Source organism: Spermophilus citellus, assembly GCF_964194105.1.
Source record: "Spermophilus citellus genome assembly, chromosome: 11".
Classification (NCBI taxonomy): domain Eukaryota; kingdom Metazoa; phylum Chordata; class Mammalia; order Rodentia; family Sciuridae; genus Spermophilus; species Spermophilus citellus.
The window spans coordinates 135,113,761-135,132,705 of NC_138192.1; the positions used below are offsets into that span (position 1 = coordinate 135,113,761).

The following is an 18,945-nucleotide window of genomic DNA, read 5'->3' on the forward strand; positions in this document are numbered from 1 at the left end:
GTGAACAGGAGGTGGGCCCCGCTCCCGCAGGGGGACAGCTGAGGCAGGGCCTTAGGATCCTAGGAAACATCCGAAAACTCAGATGGAATGAAAAACCTCAATAACACAAAAACTGACGACTGACACACACAAAAAATAGAAAATCTAAATAGAGGGTCACACCCACACACGTTGATTTTTCTTTCTTCTTTCTTTTTTTTTTTTGGTACCAGGGGCGCTGGCTTAACCACTGAACAACATCCCCACCCTTTTGCCTTTTTGAATATAGAGACAGGGTCTCAATGAGTTGCTTGGGGCCTCGCTAAGTTGCTGAGGCTGGCTTAGAACTCACAATCCTCCTGTCTCAGCCTCTCCAGCTACTGCACCCAGCCTGAGGTTATCATTTAAAAATATTCCCATAGAGAAAATTCCAAGATAGGTTCGCAGTGAATTCTTGCCAACACTTAGGCACTAACATCTTACATAGGCCTGCGGGAGCCCTGAGGTGGGAGCAGACCAGAGCCCACAGGCCAGGGGTCTTGGCTCTGAGTCTCCTCCAGCCTGCAAAGTGCTTTTACATTGTGAAGTGGGAAAGAGGAGGAGAGAGGGGACAGAGAGGAGGAGGGCAGGGGGACAGGTGCACGGGACTGGGAGGGAAGTGGGGGGCGGGAGGGAAGGGAGGGGGACAGGGAGGGGGACAGGGAGGGAGGGAGGGAGAGCAGAGACAGACACCAGGCACGGACCACGAGCCAGAAGTGCACCACATGACTCTCGGCAGAAAGGCTTTGCCAGCCTGGGAACAGAAAAAGATGATAACTGCATCACACTTTTAGTAAGAGGCTAGCGTAACCTTAATATGAGACTTAACCAAGGGATTTCGGGACAGAAAATTCCAGGGTGCTACGGTTCAGAGAGGAGGCGTAGGAACATCAAGGTGAAATGATCACGTCACCAGAGCTGTGACCCAATCAGTGCACTGATCCACTTGGTGGATTCACTGGGTGGTAACTATAGGCAGGTAGGGTGTGGCTGGAGAAGGTGGGTCACTGGTGGTAACTGTAGGCAGGTGGGGTGTGGCTGGAGAAGGTGGGTCACTGGGTGTGCCTTGAGGGTTCTGTGTGGTCCCTGGTAAGTGAAGATCTCTCCATTTCCTTCTGTCAAGTGCTGAGCTGGTCTCCACCACCACGCCCTTCCGCCATGATGTTCTGCCCCTCCTGGGCCCAGAGCTGGGAGGCTGGCCACCTAGGGACTGAACCTCTGAGACCACGAGCCAAAGAAGCTTTTCATCCTATGATTGTTCTTGTCAGGTCTTTTGGTCACAGCAACAAAACACAGGTCAATCTTGTTCATGAATTTAGATTAAAAACCTCAACTGAATATAAGCAAAACAAATTCAACAGATGCTCTTTGACTTATAATGAGTTTACCTCCCAACACACCTACAGTAAACTGAAAATACTATTAAAATTTAAAAAGGCATTTGCTACCCAAACCGTCTGCACCCCGTGGTTTTCAGATAGCACACTGTACAGCACGGACCATCGTCCTTTTTGAGCCTGTGGCTGCCTGAAGTTTGGCTCCCAGCCATATTAAACCACATTAACCTGAGAAAGGACCAATATTCAAATCTGACCCACAAGGTCTACTGCCTTTGTACTATCTCCACACCATGGCACCTCTGTAAACTTAAGACAGCGCCGGGGAAGCCATCATTAACTGGACACTATCTGTACATTATAAACATTAGTACAGAAATGTAAGGTTGGAATAATATTCAAAAATCACTTCATCACATTAATCAAATAAAGCATAAGAAATCTATGATTAATAGAAAAAGGAAAACAGCCAGGCATAGTGGTGCATAGCTGTAATCCCAGCTACTGAGGAAGCTGAGGCAGGAGGATCACAAGTTTGAGGTCAGCCTCAGCAACTTGGCAAGACCCTGTCTAAATAAATAAATAAAAAGGGCTAGGGAGGTGGCTCAATGGTACAGTGTCCCTGGAATCTATCCTACTACTAGGAGTAAAAAAAAAAAAAAAAAAAAAAAAAAGCAGCCCTACTAGGGGTAGAAAAAGCCCAAAAGTCTAAGCTGAACCAAATGAGAGTGTCATTTTTGCAGGCTGAAAAAGACTAAATATTTGCAATTCCACATGGTTGGACCTAATATTTTAACTCCTACTCATGAGACAAACTCTTAGCAAACTAAGAACAGATGAGAACTTCATTAACTCACACAAAACCTATAGCAAGTTTCATACATAACAATGAAATACTAAAAAACTCCCTTGATATTCAAATGAGACATAGATGCCACCGTCACCAGCGCTGTGCAGCATTCAGCAAAGGTCCAAGTGAGCACTGGACAGACAGACACCTGCAGCATAAGCAAGACATTCACTCTCCATGGAGAGCATCCATTTCTATAGATAAACTAGTATAACAACAGAGTGTCTGGAGGCAGGCGGCGCACAAAGACTGTATTTCTAAACATCACCACAAACAGGAAATGAAAGTTAAGAAGCAAAACAGCCTCTCTCTCTCTCTCTCTCTCTCTCTCTCTCTCTCACACACACACACACACACACACACATACATGCGCGCACACACCCCTAACATCTAACAAAAGAATGAAAACACCCCTACAATTAAAACAACAAAATGGACTAGCAGAAACTGAGGATGTAAAGATGACTCACAGAGAAACACACATAGTGTTCACAGACTGGAGACCTCAGAACAAATGAACTTCACATGCAAATCAACAGAAATTCTGTTCAGATTGTCAAGCTGATTTTAAAATTCACATGGAAATACAAAGGTTAAGAAGAGCCAAGAGACACTTTCAAACATTCAGGAAAATCGCACTGTCACGAGGAACCACTGAGCAGTGCTGTCAGCTCACAACGGGCAGTGCCCACGGGCCAGGGCCAAGTCCAGTCACGGGCACTGACGGGCACTGAGGCACAACAGCAAGCACGGCTCTTGCACATAAACTCCACAGGCCAAGAACACACAGGGGCCAGTGTCCAGCCTCACCCCACACCCCCTGAAAAAGAAGAAACCCAGGGACTACCGACCTAGGCCTGGGCACCACAGCAACCAAGAGCTGGACCACATCTGTCCATCTAGACAGACAAGGAGGAGAGGAGGCCGTCCAGGCTGGTACAAAACAGAAAAGATGGAGCAGGCAAAGACACACAGCCACGTCCACCCCACACACTCCTGTGAACAGTAAGAGAAGCAGAGAACAGGCACACCACCACCAGCCACGTCCGGTTGGTGGGTTCCCACGAGTCAATCGGGGACACAGATAAAACCACGACGATGACCATGACGGTGCCCACCTAGACGGGACACTGGTGATGGCAGGCCAAGAGCAGCTCCCTAGCTCCGGCCTTGCAGGCCAGAGCACACGCAGCACGAAGCACCTCATGGCCAGCTGCCGCACACAGAGTGCTACAGAAGCACCCCAGGCCAGCTCCAAACCACAGCCACGCAGCGTCAGTGGAGCCAAATGTGTCTCTGCAACAGGCACCCCCAACAGAATGAACACACCCCCAAAAAAATGCACGGACCACGGCCAGGACCACAGGTGACAAGTTCAGCAAACCTCCTGCTAAGGGCAGGCCAAGGGCGTGTGAACCCATGGTAGAGCTGCCACACCCAGTAACAACCAGCCCAAGGTGTGAGAAGCCAGAATGGTGACTCCCAGTGCAGGAACGACCGGACCACGAGGCCTCTCCCCTTCCTGGACACGAGCAGCAGGCACAGGTACTGTCCTGTGAGGGCTCACCACACTCAGCACCTGGGCTTGGGCACCTGCCAGGATGCAGGGACACTTCAGAGGGAGCCTCCAGGGCCACAGCGTGTGCAGCAGCCACAGGAAGGGCTGACGACAGACTCAGGGTCCACCAGGAGCGACCTGGAGACTGGCAGCTCCACCACGAGCAGCGAGAAAACTGCCCCCGAGGAAAGAGTCAGAGCTGGTGCCACAGGGCCACTGTGCACGACCACTCAGGTAGAGAGTCACATGATCACGTGGTGCACGTGCATGCGCATATGACACCGTTACACACACCCACATAGTGCACCAATAAAACAAGTGGAGAGAAAAGAGATCATGAGCAAAAGAGAACACGGACAGGCCTGCCTCATTAATGGGCTGTTAGAAACCGAGTGGACACATGTCACCAACACAGCCAGGGTGCCCCGGGAGCATCACCAGGGCAGGAACCAACCGACACTGACCCAGAGCTACAGAGGACTGGCACCAGGACTGACTCAGACGTCCTAAGTTTTCGTCTGAACTCCAGGGTCCCACCCAGGACTCCCACATCACAGGTGTCACCTTCCTTAGAGTCCTCTTGGCTGTGACAGTTTCTCAGCCTTGCCTTGTTTCGATGCCTCTGGCTACCGGGGAAGCCTGGCAGGGACCTAGGACACGCTCCTCTGAGACACTTTTGTCTCAGCTGGACCTGGGTCGCGGTTCCCGAGAGGAGAATCGCTGAGTCAGTCCCCACTCTCTTCATACAGATTTTTCTTTTCTTTTTTTTTTTTTAATTTTAAAATTTATAATTTTTTAATTTCACAATTTTATTTCCAGCTTGGCAGTCACAAGCACTCTTGTGGTATATTCCTTATATGGTAGCAATGGTACAATCATTTTAGAATCCACATGAAAAAGGATCCATGAAATGCAAATAAACATGGTTATCAATTTTTGTGTAGCTTTGGCTATCTTTTTTTTTTTAATTTTTTTTATTGTTGGTTGTTCAAAACATTACATAGTTCTTGACATATCATATTTCACACTTTGATTCAAGTGGGTTATGAACTCCCATTTTTACCCCGTATACAGATTGCAGAATCACATCAGTTACACTTCCATTGATTTACATATTGCCATTCTAGTGTCTGTTGTATTCTGCTGCCTTTCCTATCCTCTACTATCCCCCCTCCCCTCCCCTCCCCTCCCCTCCCCTCTTCTCTCTCTACCCCCTCTACTGTAATTCATTTCTCCCCCTTGTATTATTTTTCCTTTTCCCCTCACTTCCTCTTGTATGTAATTTTGTATAACCCTGAGGGTCTCCTTCCATTTCCATGCAATTTCCCTTCTCTCTCGCTTTCCCTCCCACCTCTCATCCCTGTTTAATGTTAATCTTCTTCTCATGCTCTTCGTCCCTACTCTGTTCTTAGTTACTCTCCTTATATCAAAGAAGATATTTGGCATTTGTTTTTTAGGGATTGGCTGGCTTCACTTAGCATAATCTGCTCTAATGCCATCCATTTCCCTCCAAATTCTATGATTTTGTCATTTTTTAATGCAGAGTAATACTCCATTGTGTATAAATGCCACATTTTTTTTTATCCATTCATCTATTGAAGGGCATCTAGGTTGGTTCCACAGTCTTGCTATTGTGAATTGTGCTGCTATGAACATCGATGTAGCAGTGTCCCTGTAGCATGCTCTTTTTAGGTCTTTAGGGAATAGACCGAGAAGGGGAATAGCTGGGTCAAATGGTGGTTCCATTCCCAGCTTTCCAAGAAATCTCCATACTGCTTTCCAAATTGGTTGCACCAATTTGCAGTCCCACCAACAATGAACAAGTGTACCCTTTTCCCCACATCCTCGCCAGCACTTGTTGTTGTTGGACTTCTTAATGGCTGCCAATCTTACTGGAGTGAGATGGTATCTTAGGGTGGTTTTGATTTGCATTTCTCTGACTGCTAGCGATGTTGAACATTTTTTCATGTACTTGTTGACTGATTGTATGTCCTCCTCTGAGAAGTGTCTGTTCAGGTCCTTGGCCCATTTGTTGATTGGGTTATTTGTTATCTTATTGTCTAATTTTTTGAGTTCTTTGTATACTCTGGATATTAGGGCTCTATCTGAAGTGTGAGGAGTAAAGATTTGTTCCCAGGATGTAGGCTCCCTATCTACCTCTCTTATTGTTTCTTTTGCTGAGAAAAAACTTTTTAGTTTGAGTAAGTCCCATTTGTTGATTCTAGTTATTAACTCTTGTGCTATGGGTGTCCTATTGAGGAATTTAGAGCCCAACCCCACAGTATGTAGATCGTAGCCAACTTTTTCTTCTATCAGACGCTGTGTCTCTGATTTGATATCAAGCTCCTTGATCCATTTTGAGTTAACTTTTGTGTATGGCGAGAGAAAGGGATTCAGTTTCATTTTGATGCATATGGATTCCCAGTTTTCCCAGCACCATTTGTTGAAGATGCTATCCTTCCTCCATTGCATGCATTTGACAAAGTACAGCATCCCTTTATGTTCAAAACATTAGAAAAACTAGGGATAACAGGAACTTACCTCGACATTGTAAAAGCTATCTATGCTAAGCCTCAGGCTAGCATCATTCTGAATGGAGGAAAATTGAAGGCATTCCCTCTAAAATCTGGAACAAGACAGGGATGCCCTCTCTCACCACTTCTGTTCAACATAGTTCTCGAAACACTGGCCAGAGCAATTAGACAGACGAAAGAAATTAAAGGCATAAAAATAGGAAAAGAAGAACTTAAATTATCACTATTTGCAGATGACATGATTCTATACCTAGCAGACCCAAAAGGGTCTACAAAGAAACTATTAGAGCTAATAAATGAATTTAGCAAAGTGGCAGGATATAAAATCAACACGCATAAATCAAAGGCATTCCTGTATATCAGCGACAAATCCTCTGAAATGGAAATGAGGAAAAACACTCCATTCACAATATCCTCAAAAAAAATAAAATACTTGGGAATCAACCTAACAAAAGAGGTGAAAGACTTATACAATGAAAACTACAGAACCCTAAAGAGAGAAATTGAAGAAGATCTTAGAAGATGGAAAAAATATACCCTGTTCATGGATAGGCAGAACTATCATCATCAAAATGGCGATATTACCAAAAGTTCTCTATAGGTTTAATGCAATACCAATCAAAATCCCAACGGCATTTCTTGTAGAAATAGAGAAAGCAATCATGAAATTCATATGGAAAAATAAAAGACCCAGAATAGCAAAAACAATGCTAAGCAGGAAGTGTGAATCAGGCGGTATAGCGATACCAGACTTCAAACTATACTACAGAGCAATAGTAACAAAAACAGCATGGTACTGGTACCAAAACAGGCGGATGGACCAATGGTACAGAATAGAGGACACAGAAACCAATCCACAAAATCACAACTATCTTATATTTGATAAAGGGGCTAAAAGCAGATTTTTCTTTTTACTCCTTCCTTTTTTTTGACAGGGTCTTGCTAAGTTGCCAGGCTAGTCTGTAACCTGCAATCTCCCTGCCTCAGCCTCCCGAGTCACTGGGATTAGAGACCTGCACCACTGCTCTGGCCAAATCTAGTCTTAAAGCCAGGGACTAGAATTAACAGGCCCCCTCTCCTCTAAACTGCTTTTATTGAACAGCTGTTGTCACACAAACAGCCACAGCAAGGGAATGGCATAAGCAGCAAGTCCCTGAAGACACTGCTTTGGGTGCATGTGGGGACTCAGCTGTCCGCAGCAGCAGAATGCACCTGGGCTCCAGGAAGGTGCGTCTGTTGTGCGGAAGCCCACCAAGGGGCTGTCTCTGCGACTGTGCCCCCAGGAGGGAGGGAGCAGGACCAGGAGGGGGGCCCACAGGAGTCCGTCCTAATCCCACATCAGATGGCTGTGCTGGGCGTGAGGTTCTTCAGCTCTCTCTTTTGAGCTCCCCACTGATTCCCAAAAACAAGGAGAGACTCACAGCACATCTACAAATTTGACCAGAGCCAACGACTGCTCCAGACGCACGGTGGCACCCAAAGTGGCCCCAGCTGTGTGTGACAGAGCATTCCAGGGGCAGGGGAAGCCCCCAGGATGAGGGCTGCAGCTAAAGGCCACAGCTTAGCCCCTGAAGAATGAGGGGCAGGCCTGGGGCAAGCCCGGGGAACAAGGGGTGGGACGGGGTCAGACTCTGGCTTGTTTCTCCACAATGTGTCTTCAGGGGAACAAAGAAACCAGAAGAGGAAAGGAGCAGGGAGAGGAGGACAGAGACGAGGCTCTCTGGCCCAGAGTCCCAGAGAAGGCCAGGCCATGCAGGGAGCCAGGAGACCCGACTGACCGGAGCACCGCGGCCTGCCTGCTGACCTGACGCTGAAGCTGCTCAGGCCCAGGAAGAACAAAGTGAAAACTCAGCTCTGGGACAGCGTGGGTGGTGTCAGCTGGACCTGCCTTATCTCAGCTCCAGAGCACAGTGCTTCTGAGACTTCCCAGGGCCTGTATCCCCAGGGCCTGAGCACTTCCCGCCTCTGCACAATCTGGGCAGGGGCAGCCTCTAACCCATCAGCCCATCCTCTGACTCCAAGCCTTCCCACAGCCTCCAGTCCACTCAATCGGGACCGTGAAATCCCTGTGACTGAGGTCCTTCCCTACCTGTGCAGCCGGTCAGTTATCACGTGGTTCCCAAGACTGCCCCCTGCCCAGTATGCGCTGGGGCAGACATCAAGCAAGCACCATCTGCTTACCAAGTCAAGGGCTAAGTTCACACTTATTTGTAAGGGTCTGAAAATCCAGAAAGAGCTGTTTTGTCAGCTGCTGTGACTACGAGACCAGAACAACTGCAGAGGAGGAAACGTTTATTTGAGGGCTCACAGCTTCAGAGGTCTCGGTCCACAGAAGGCCAGCTCCATTCCTCAGGGCTCCAGGTGAGGCAGGACATCATGGCAGAAGAGGACAGCACAGGGAAGTGGCTCACATGATGCTCAGGAAGCAGAGAGAGACTCCACTGGCCAGAGACAAATCTACACCCCACAGCCACGCCCCATGCCCACCTCCTCCAGCCACACCCCAGCTGCCTTCAGTCACCACGCAGGTGACCCTCAGGTGGCTGATTCACTGACTGGGTTAAGGCTCTCACAGCCCAGGCACTTCTCCTCGGAACCTCCCTGCCGGTCTCCCACACGAACTTTGGGGGACACCTCACCTCTACACCAAGTCGTGTGCATTCAGTGTTCAAAATCAACATGCTCACTGCACAGAACGTGAGAAGATCGAGTCACACGCTTTTCTGAGGCCATTCTCCAGATCTGCTGCTGTGGGATCCCAGGTCTTTGACGTGCAGAGTCTGTTTGGCACCAACAGCATTCATTCAACAAGACTCCAACAAGTCTGTCCATCTAGAAGTTCCACAGCCTTGGAGGCAAGAACGAGACTCAGCTGCCAAACTCCAGAGGCCACTGTTGGCGCAGGGCCCTGTGGGGAAGGCCCCCGTGGGACAGGCCCCCAGGCCTCGAGCTCTTGCCCAGAGCTGAGACTGCACCAGGTCTAAGGCCCAGGTCCCCTGGGTAGAGGTCTGTTTCCAGCCACAGCAGTGTCCAGAAGTGACCTGAAAGGCCCCCAAACAAACAAGGCAGGCTTCCTGTATTTAACAATAACCCATGAAAACTGCACATTTACTTACATGAAACCACAAGACACAAAACCTGCTCTGTCCCCCTGCTCCTGGAACGCTCTGTCACGCTTTGCAGAAAGCAGTGGTAGGTAAAAGTGTTATCTTGATGAGTCAACTCAGTGTCTCCGCCCGTCCACGCTTGTGCAGGTGAGGACTGCTGCCCCACCCTTCCATCAGGAGGGTCTGGACTTTGCCTGCCAACACAGGGCACCACACTCCTTGCTGCCTAGTGAAAGCCAGTGCGGGGAAGACAACGCAGGTCACCCATCTGCCAGGTGGCCACTCTCCATCAACCAAAGCCACAGGTGCCACCCCAGGATGAAAGTCAAGCTGCTCCCTCCACCAAGACCCCAGCACACCCAACCAGGGCCTGCAGTTCCCCAGCCCCAGGAAGATGCCGGCTGAGTCCTCATGCAGGGATGTCCCCAGCTCTTGCGTGAGTCGCAGCTGCATGGAGCTGGGCTCCTGGCCTGCAAACATGGACACAGCCCGCCACTGACTTTCCACACCACCATGGAAATGTACAAGACACAACCGATGACTGGGGAAGGGAAGAACCAAATCACAGAAGACATGAATACCGATAAGTAACTAGACCGCTCCCCAAGGCCAGAAGGGGGCCCCAAGAGGGACAGCCCAACAGAACTCCCAGATTCTGTCTGTGGTTTCCCAAGGGCTGCGCCCCTGGGACGGCGAGGACCCAGCAATCTCAGCTCACCAACGCCAGTCCTGCCCCCAACACTGGTGCTCAGCTAAAGCCCTGCTCCTTACCGTCCACTGCCACCGTCTGGAGTGGTGTCCAGAGCTGTCGTCAGAGACACTGCCGTCTGCACAACGCTGAACATGTCCTGAGACTGAGACATCATCTGCAAAGACATGAGGCTCCAGGAGAAGTCCCTCATGAGGACTTCTGCCCCGCTAAGCGCCTCCACTCCAGGGGAGCCCTGGCCACCGGAGGACGCTGCACGGCCTCGGGAGCCAGGAGCCTCTGGAGATCCCCTCCCTGCCTGCAATCACGCCTCGCCCATCACAGACACTCAGAAAACGGGCTCCCTGCCATCTAAGGGTGGTGCCACCATCCACAAAGTAATTCTAGGAGGTCCCCAACCTCCCCTCTCCCACCATCACAATGACCGCATGACCACCGACAACTCAGTTCTCAACACAGAGCATCAGCTGCTCCCAAAATGAAGCCCTCTCTCTCTCTGTGGCCTAGCACTAAAACTTCCCAATGAAATCCTTCACTCTCCATGTGTCCAGTTTCCCCAGCACCTTCTCAAATATTCTAAAAACTCTTTTCTTACCCACAAGTACCTAAGGAGGAAAACTAAGAGCCTCACTCCCCTCCCTGATCCTCAGTGGGACTGAAACAGCAGTGCCAGGGCCCAGAGAGCAACCTGGGCAGAGGCGGCCCCTGCGGGTCTCCAGGCCGACAGCAGAACAGGTGCCTCTGCGAGCCGGTGGTAGGCAGGTCTGCGCTGTGGTCAGCCAGGGGGACTCCGTGTGCAGGAGACAGTGGGTGGCACCGAGAATCCCATACCCTGTGGCCTGATGTCACCCTGTTCTCACAGGAACAGGTCAGGACGGCTTCTAAGATGACACCCAACAGGGCCGGTGCACGAAGAACAGGCCCCTCCGTCTTCTCTGAACTCCAACAGAAACACACAAGTCCTCCTGGGTCCACAAGCCACCAGGAAACGCAGATGTACACAAGTCCAGTGCCTATAAAGGGCTTTTTAGGAAAACTCAAAAAAAGAAACCCACTCGGCTCTGAGGCAAAGTAACCCAGTGGAACCTGAAGCTCTTACGCCAGGGTGTCGCCTGGCTTGAGCACCTGCTGCGATGGTGTGCCCGCTGGTGCCCCCAAGCCTCCTGTCAGACCCAGACGCAGGGCGACAGCAGCAAAAAGCAGGGCTGCTGGGAAGTGAGCCAGGTGAGGGCCACTCCCGAGCCTTCAGGAGGCACCCCTTACCCACGATGACAGAGGCAGAAGGCGCCATCCACAAAGCAGAGAGCCGCCCTCCTGCACTGAGCCTGGCCCTCTAGCCTGCAGCACGGTGAGCAGTGACTGTCCCTGTACACGTCACACCGCTCATACCAAAACAACCAGGCCGTAGAAACGGCCTTCTACAAACCAGCCTAAGAGACTGAAGTTTAAAAATAATAACACAACACAACCTCCCTTGGTGAAGGCTCTGAGGATGACAGCTGGACAACTCCAGTGAGACTGAGTCGACTAACCTGGACCTGGGACAACACTGGTGACCACTAAACAATGAGCAACCAGACACTGCAACCAACTTTAAGTGGTTCTCACAAATGTTGATTCAAACACAACAAAAATAAAGGTTTTTTTCTGTACTGTTTTAAAAAACATACAGACACCGCTTCCATATAAATTTTACTACCTTTTAAAGTACATAGTAACAGTAAAAGCTAGCAAGTGGCTGAGGCTGGGCAGTTTCTTGTGAGCTCCCAAAAGCTACATACCTGCACCTCACCGGGAGTCTCCAGTCCTGCGTCAGGAGCCGAGGACTCAATGACAGCAGGGGGAGAGCCCTGGGCAGACAGGAGACAGAGGGGAGCAGGACAAGGCAGACCAGAGTCCAGTGGAAACAGGACCCCACCAAGAGATGTGGGGGACCCACATTCCCAGCCAGAGCCTGGGAACCAGCAAGCCGCCCCAGCCCCCCAGAACAGCGGCCACCTCGGCCTGCAGCAGGACCCGGCTCCGGGAGGCAGACTCTCTTCCTGTGTGTGCAGTCTTCCCAGGCAGGCAGGCAGGGGACCGCAGGCAGAGGTTCCCCTCTCCCAGGGTGCCCTGCCCTCCTGCTCAAGGCCCTGTCCACGGTCACCCTGATGAAGCGGCTAAAAGCAGAAGACACGATGTCAGGTGTGATTCCGGGAAACATACGCACCTCATTTTACTTGTGTCTGGATCACTATAGTTCTCCTAAAGGAACCACCTCTCACACGTCCCCGTAAAGTAGGCAAGAGAGCTACTGACTGAGAGTGGTGACGTCTCCACTGAAGTCCCCACCCACACGGCTCACCAGGCAGCCCGGTCACTGGCTGGGTCCAGCGAACGTTCTGAGGGCTGGTGAAGAGAGCTCAAAGAGGTCCCCACGAAGACAACAGGAGACGCAGTGTGAGCAGCACAGAGGCCCAGCGCTCCCGGACAGCATAGCCAGGCTCCTGACACCCAGTGCAGGGCCAGGATCCCTTCCCAGACCCACCACAGGGGCAGAGCCATTTTCCCCACAGACTAAAGCAGCCCTTAGGGACCAGGCTCCCTTGCCCCCTAAGCCCACGGCCTCCCGCCTCGCTGAGCTCTAACTCCCCTGGCCAGGCCCCTGGGCAGCGCGTCCTGCCTGCTCTTCAGGGTGAGCTGACCCACCCTTTGTGGGGGACATCTCCCTAAACCACACGGCCTTCCTAGGGGGTTCCAGGCCCTGGCCACTTGGCCTGTGCACTTCCTACCTGGCCCCGAGTGCCCCAGAGTTCTGTCCACAGAGCAGTGCACGTACCTCAGGGACAAAAGACTGGTTCTGACTCCAGCCAGTCTCCATGATGCCGTCCGGCCCCAGCCTGGGTGTGTGACAGCAGTGAGTTTGGTGTCCTCGCCCACACAGTGGATGTGGACTAGCTCACTTCAGGGCCACCAGCCACAAAGTGAAGCAACCGGAGGGCACTGTCCGAACACACTGCCACCTGTTCTGGTCCTTGCAAGCTGCCCTGGAGCAAGCCAGAAGTCCCTGCCAACTTCCCGGTACTGCAAGTTGTACATGAGTACGCTGAACAGAGGCAGCCCCAGCCACAGCAGCTCCCAGCCTTCCTGGCCTGTGTCTGGGGGCGGCCACATATCTGCACACCTGTCCATGTACGATCTGCCCCCACCACCAGGCCCGCAATTACGGCCTTTCTGTTGCACCGTCAAGCTGTGCTCAATGGCTTCTAATGATTCTCGCACAGGGTTTTCTGTGTCAAATACATACCAGGAGTTCATTCTTAAACCTCAATATCATTAATCATCCAACATTCAGCATCTCAGAACTCAGAAATTTGCATTTCAACAATGGAGGCTTTGAAAAAAGGACACAAATGCAAATGTTCCACAAACTGTATAAGAATTCTCAGAGAATTGCCAAAACAAACCATCAAAGCTCCATTGACAGTGAGTTTTCTGAGCTCTTCATTGCAACTGAGCATTCGTAATTTTTAAAAGACAAAACACAATTTGAGGATAGAAAAAAAAGAAGTACGTTGAAAAATAAGTCCTTATGTCTACATGATTTTCAGAACAAATCTTGACTGATTAAGATCCCAGATAATGATGGCATGGAGAAGCGGGGTGTGACAAGGAGAGCTGTGGAGGCTGCTACGCGGGTGGCTGGGAGGAGCCAGAAGGCCGGGCTGGGCTGCAGGTGGAATTGTGGAGCACAGGGGAACAGCCGGGACCGTCCTCCCAGGAAGCAGACTGGAGCTCCCAGCCGCATCTTCCACCTGGACTCAGTCGGACTGCCTGAGACGTCTCTGTGCCTTCTCTAAGGCCCCACCACAGCCTCACTCACCCACTGCCCAGAACCCCATGTTCACCAACTGCTGGGCCTCTCCTCTGCCTTCCCCGACAGCCAGGAAGCAATTCTTCTTAGACTGTGGCCGGCCCCTTCCCAGCCTTCAGAACGCAGGCTCCGCCCCTTGCTGAAGCCCCCAGGCCCCCACCCAGCTGGCTGTCCTTGCTACCCACTCTCCTGAGGAGCTAGGCCTGGAGGTCTCTCCAGCCTCCTCCACAGCCACTCTCAGCTCCAGAATTGCCTCTAGAACCTCCCTCAGGGTCCACGACCTGCCTATCACAGCAGCTCAGAACTGACATCAGTGTTAATCCCAGGACTGCGAAATTCATCTTCTCCCCTTAAAAACTGGCACTATTCCTGAAATAGTCAACCATGGCAAAAGATGACTTCAGTACTATGTAAATATTCCCTTGGGATATAACTTCTGTATTAACATATAATAGTCCTGGTTGAAGTAAACAGATTCCATCAAGATCAGACAAATGAAGAACAGAGTGTGGGGACTGAAGGACCCCAGGCCCTCGCTCAGCCCCACCAAAGGGCAGTGCCTTCTCCTGGGAGACCCAGAGACGGACCTGGACAGCGTCTGGCGGAAACCGGAGACCAGGGCTCACTAACCACCACACCGTTGGGGGCAGATTTCAGCAGCCTTTGTGTGAACAGGTGCTTCAGACTGCACAGAATATGGTCCAAACCAAAGCGCTGATCTTCACTGCACAAGCTTCCCTCAACGTGTAACTTTGTTTTTAACTGAACACTATCCATGCTCCCAGCCAAGATGCAGGGAGGGACAGGACCCGGAAGGCCTGAGGGCCATGGACCCTGCCTGACCAGCTTCGCAGCAAGGCCTCTCCTGGGTGGGCAGGGTGCACCAGCACTCCGCGTGGTCTCCAGAGATTCAGAGGGTTCTCACCAGACCTCCCGGCAGGGACGACCGCAGCCACAGGTGAGTGCCCGGGGCCGCTGAGTGGGTGCCAGGCACAGCTTAACCAAGGGGAGAGGAAGAAGGTTAGCCGCTGGCAAGAAACCAAACAGGGAAAGGGGAACACTGCTTGTGCCATGAGCAGGCACACAGGTACCTGCCCCCACCCTGGGTCACAGTGGGGACGCACTTCCAGGACACACACTGTGCCCTGCAGATCCACCTCAGCCTATCTGGGCGCACTGAGACTGGGAAAGGCCTGTGCACTGGGCTAGGCAGGAAGGGCATTTCAGAGCCCCTCTCCAAGAAGAGTTCTCACAAGCACCATCAACCCAAGCTTTTCCCCAGGCTGCTCACAGCATTAGAAACAGTTATTTAGAGCAATAAATCCCAACAGTTAAGCGGCTTTTACGTCAAAGAGCCAGGGCCTGGCTCTGGCAAAGTTCAGAAAGAACAGCAATAAAATCATAACGCATACCTCACCCAGCACCAGAGGGAGTTTAAAGGAAAAACGGGAAAGAAGACTTGCACACATCAAATAAAAAGGCTGCTTTATCAGCAGGCAAAGCCAACTGCACTGCCAATGTGAGAGAGCCCACAGCAGCTGCACCTTCCGGGCTGGGGGTGCCCCAGCATGCACCAGGCCACACAGAAGCAGGGCCACAGACGAGAGCCACCAAGAGAGGACTCTGGAGACACAGGGGAAAGAGGATGGGCATGAGGCTGCACCTTAGTGCTGGAGAGACACTGAGGTGGCCACAGGACTCTCCTCCCTGGCAGGAGGGAAAGAAGGGCCTCCACCTGTGCCTGGGGGTGTCTGGAGACCCCTGCTGCAGACGGCAGAGTGAGGGCGCGGCGACGCTCAGAGGTGGGGCAGGCACCTGGCAGGCAGAGGCCCGGTGTGATCCCCAGCAGAAAGAGAGAAAGAGGGAAGGAGGAAGGAGTGGAAAGGAAGATGAAAGAAGGGAAGGAGGAAGGAGAGGAAGGAGGGAAAGACGGGAAATTGAGTGACTGGGTATTATTTCCATTCCTCCCCAAAATCCACTAAAATGACAAAATAAAAATAAAACTGTGTCCACACTTACAGCTTGGCAGGGGATGAGCAGGTACACAAACTGACAGGAAACCTGGAGGGCTGCCTGGAAACCCTAAGCCTGGCAGGATCGCTCTGAGGGGCAGACCGTGACCAGCGAGGTGGGCCCAGGCCGGCACTGTGCCAGGGGCAGGACCATACTGCGTGGGCACAGGCCGGGCACCTGAAGGAGTCTGAAGGGCTGGAAAAGTAGCAGTGCCCACTCCAGGCCCAAGCACACCACCACGACAGGCACACAACCCTGCCCTCTTTCCACCAAGCCCCACTCCAAGGTCACAGCAGAGGATCGGCAATAGAGAGTGACACACAGCGCCCAGACAGGACAGGCAAGCAGGCACACATCAAGGGTGAAGACCCCTGGAGGAGCAGGACCAGTGCCCGCTGTCCAGCTGACAGAGATGGGCCTTAGAGAAGAGACCAGAAACTGTCAAGACAAGGCCACAGAGACGCCCAGAGAAACCAGAGAGAAATATGTCATGAAACAAAGTAAACTCCTGGGCCAATGAATACTAAAGAAAGAGAAAGACACTGGACTTTGACAAGGGACCTAGTCTATCAGAACAACAGCCATTAATTTTTAAGCACACAAAAAAAACACCAAAACATACAAAGCAAAAAAATGGTTAATAACAGAAAGAGACTATTATAAAATTATAATCACAGTAGAAAAATTCACTTTTCCCAGAAATCAAAAGACATTTTAAAAAATATATAAAAGGGAAGGCTACCCAGATCTGTGCAGCACAGGGTCAGCTGCAGAGGCCCCGCACAGACACTCCACTCCGCCCCAGGAGCTCTCGACACAGTATCAGTGCGTACACAGCTCTTCTTCAACAACGAAAACCAGGGCACACTGGTCTTCAGATGTCTGGGTGCAGATACAAGACCTGACTGCATGGATACCAGGCCATACAGAAATGTGCATCCCCATTTACACAGGAAGTTGAACAAAATAATTTCCCCAGCCATAACAAAAATAAAATACTCAGTCTGCCCAGCACTGCTGTGCTACAAAGTAAGGAAAACACAGCTCTCCTGAAGTGTAATCAGGAAGACGAGCTGAGACAAACTTCTGGGGCAACCTCAGAGCAAACCTGAGGACACAGTCAACACACATGCCCGCTGACCAGCAGCTGCTGCTTGGGATCTGTCCCATGGAGACACTTACAGAAGTGCACAGAATACACGTACAGCAATTGTTGATGCCAACTGGAGGTTGTTATAAATACTGTTGTGACCACATAAATATCCACTTACAAACTATCAAAAAGAACATTAGATTTATAAACACTGACATCAAAGATGTCATATTAAAATGGAAAAAACACACACACAGCACCCCACATACAGGATTAAGTTCTATTAAAAATCACATACACATAACACTCACATTTTCACACAGGAAAGAGGCACACCCCACCTTGACAGCTGCCCCTCCAGGAGCCAGAGCAGAGCCACACACCAATGCCCACGGAGTACACCTCAAAGTGTGCACAGAGCTCCAACGTTTCCTGTCATGACCATAATCCACTCTTCATACCAATCAATACAGGAATACTTCAAGTAAAACTTTCCTATCTAAATAAAGACTGGGCACTGCCCTCCAGAGCTAGCAGAAAAGGACAATCATACCCAAGAGGTGTAGGTGACATTCTGTGCAATCCCACAGGGGGCAGCTTGGACAAGAGCCTCAGGGCCTCAAGCACTGGTCCTTGGAGCAATCCAACTTCTTGACTAGATGTGGACAGTTCCTAACTCTATGTGCCCTGCTGGTCACACATGATGCCCTGGGCAACTGGAGGGTGGGCAGCTGGCAGTGGTACTTCCAGGGGAGGCCCGCACCTTGAGGGGAAAAGAGGAGGGTTCCCAGGCTTACTGCAGTGTAGGTACCGTGACTTCCCAAAGTCTTAAGGAGTGAAGCCCTGTGTCTGTGCCTCCACATGGCCTAGGAGCTGAGGGACAGTGGCATTCAACCACTCCCAGCTCCGTGACCTTGGATAAACCCTTCCTCGTACACCCTGACACAGCACAGAAGCACCCTGTAGCAAGCCATGGACTCACTCCACAAGCAGCTCCTGTGTGTGCACAGAAGAGGCTTCTTTAGACTCCATCCAAGGCCACCAAGGAAGCATCCCCACCACCAAAGCACCCCAACAAGAAACTCTGGAATGAGCAATTAACTAAAAATCACAAGCCAACCTTCAAAAACCACCTTGCTCAAGAGCAGTTCTCCTCTCTGGTACCAAGTCAGCCTGCAAAGCAAGCCAAGACTGCTCCCAAGTCCCCATCAGCCCTGTTTCACTGAGATGAAGAACCACCCATCTACCTGCACATGGGGCTGCAGTGAACTAACAGTGGCCATTATCAGGGAAAACCCAGCCAGCAGGGCACGGTGACGGCCTCGTGCCTCTGTAAAGGAGACTGAGTGCAGGGAATGGAGGAGGCAGCCTTACCTGGATGGCTTTGGGAGCTCATTGCTAGCAGCGTCTGCACCTTTAATGGATTCAAAATGGCTCAAATTTTCCACGTAAACAAGAGCTCCAAAGAGCTCCAAACTTCCACCAACACATACAAGTACAGAAACAGGGAGGGGAGGGTCACAGCCGTGAAAACTCCAAGTCTCGCTGACAGCGTCTCGTAAATCAAGTAATCCAAACAGAGAGCAGAGGTCTTCGCCTGGCTTTCCAAAGATGAACCTGCATGGTTAGAGAGAGATCTGAGTTAGGCGCGGGCTTTATCTGAAAAGCAAATACAGACAAGGGGACACTGACTCTGCTTTTCATTCCTGTCTTCACCAGGGTTTGGTAAACAATTCAAGTGGAACCATTTCTAAGAAAACTAACCAGCTGGGATTTTTGTTTGCAAATCACACACGGGCAAAGATGTCGATGGAGAGTGGACCAACAACACACCAGGAGCTCAGCGGCTGCGGCGGCGGGGGGGCATCCACTC

The 18,945-nt window shown here is 51.1% G+C and overlaps 1 protein-coding gene across 4 annotated transcripts in view; it reads right to left on the reverse strand.

Moving 5' to 3' along the window:
• The window catches only part of HDAC4 (histone deacetylase 4), a 270,249-nt gene extending 257,209 nt beyond the window's left edge, over positions 1-13,040 (reverse strand). The window contains exon 1 of one of the 4 annotated variants that reach the window (XM_081260592.1): positions 12,932-13,040. The gene's annotated coding sequence lies outside the window, so the exon portion shown is untranslated. Of the gene's footprint in view, positions 1-8,605; positions 9,367-10,801; positions 10,858-12,322; positions 12,398-12,931 lie in introns of those variants that run through there. The other 3 variants (XM_081260596.1, XM_081260587.1, XM_081260595.1) reach the window with 3 other exon arrangements.
• Between the last annotated feature and the right edge of the window lie 5,905 nt (positions 13,041-18,945).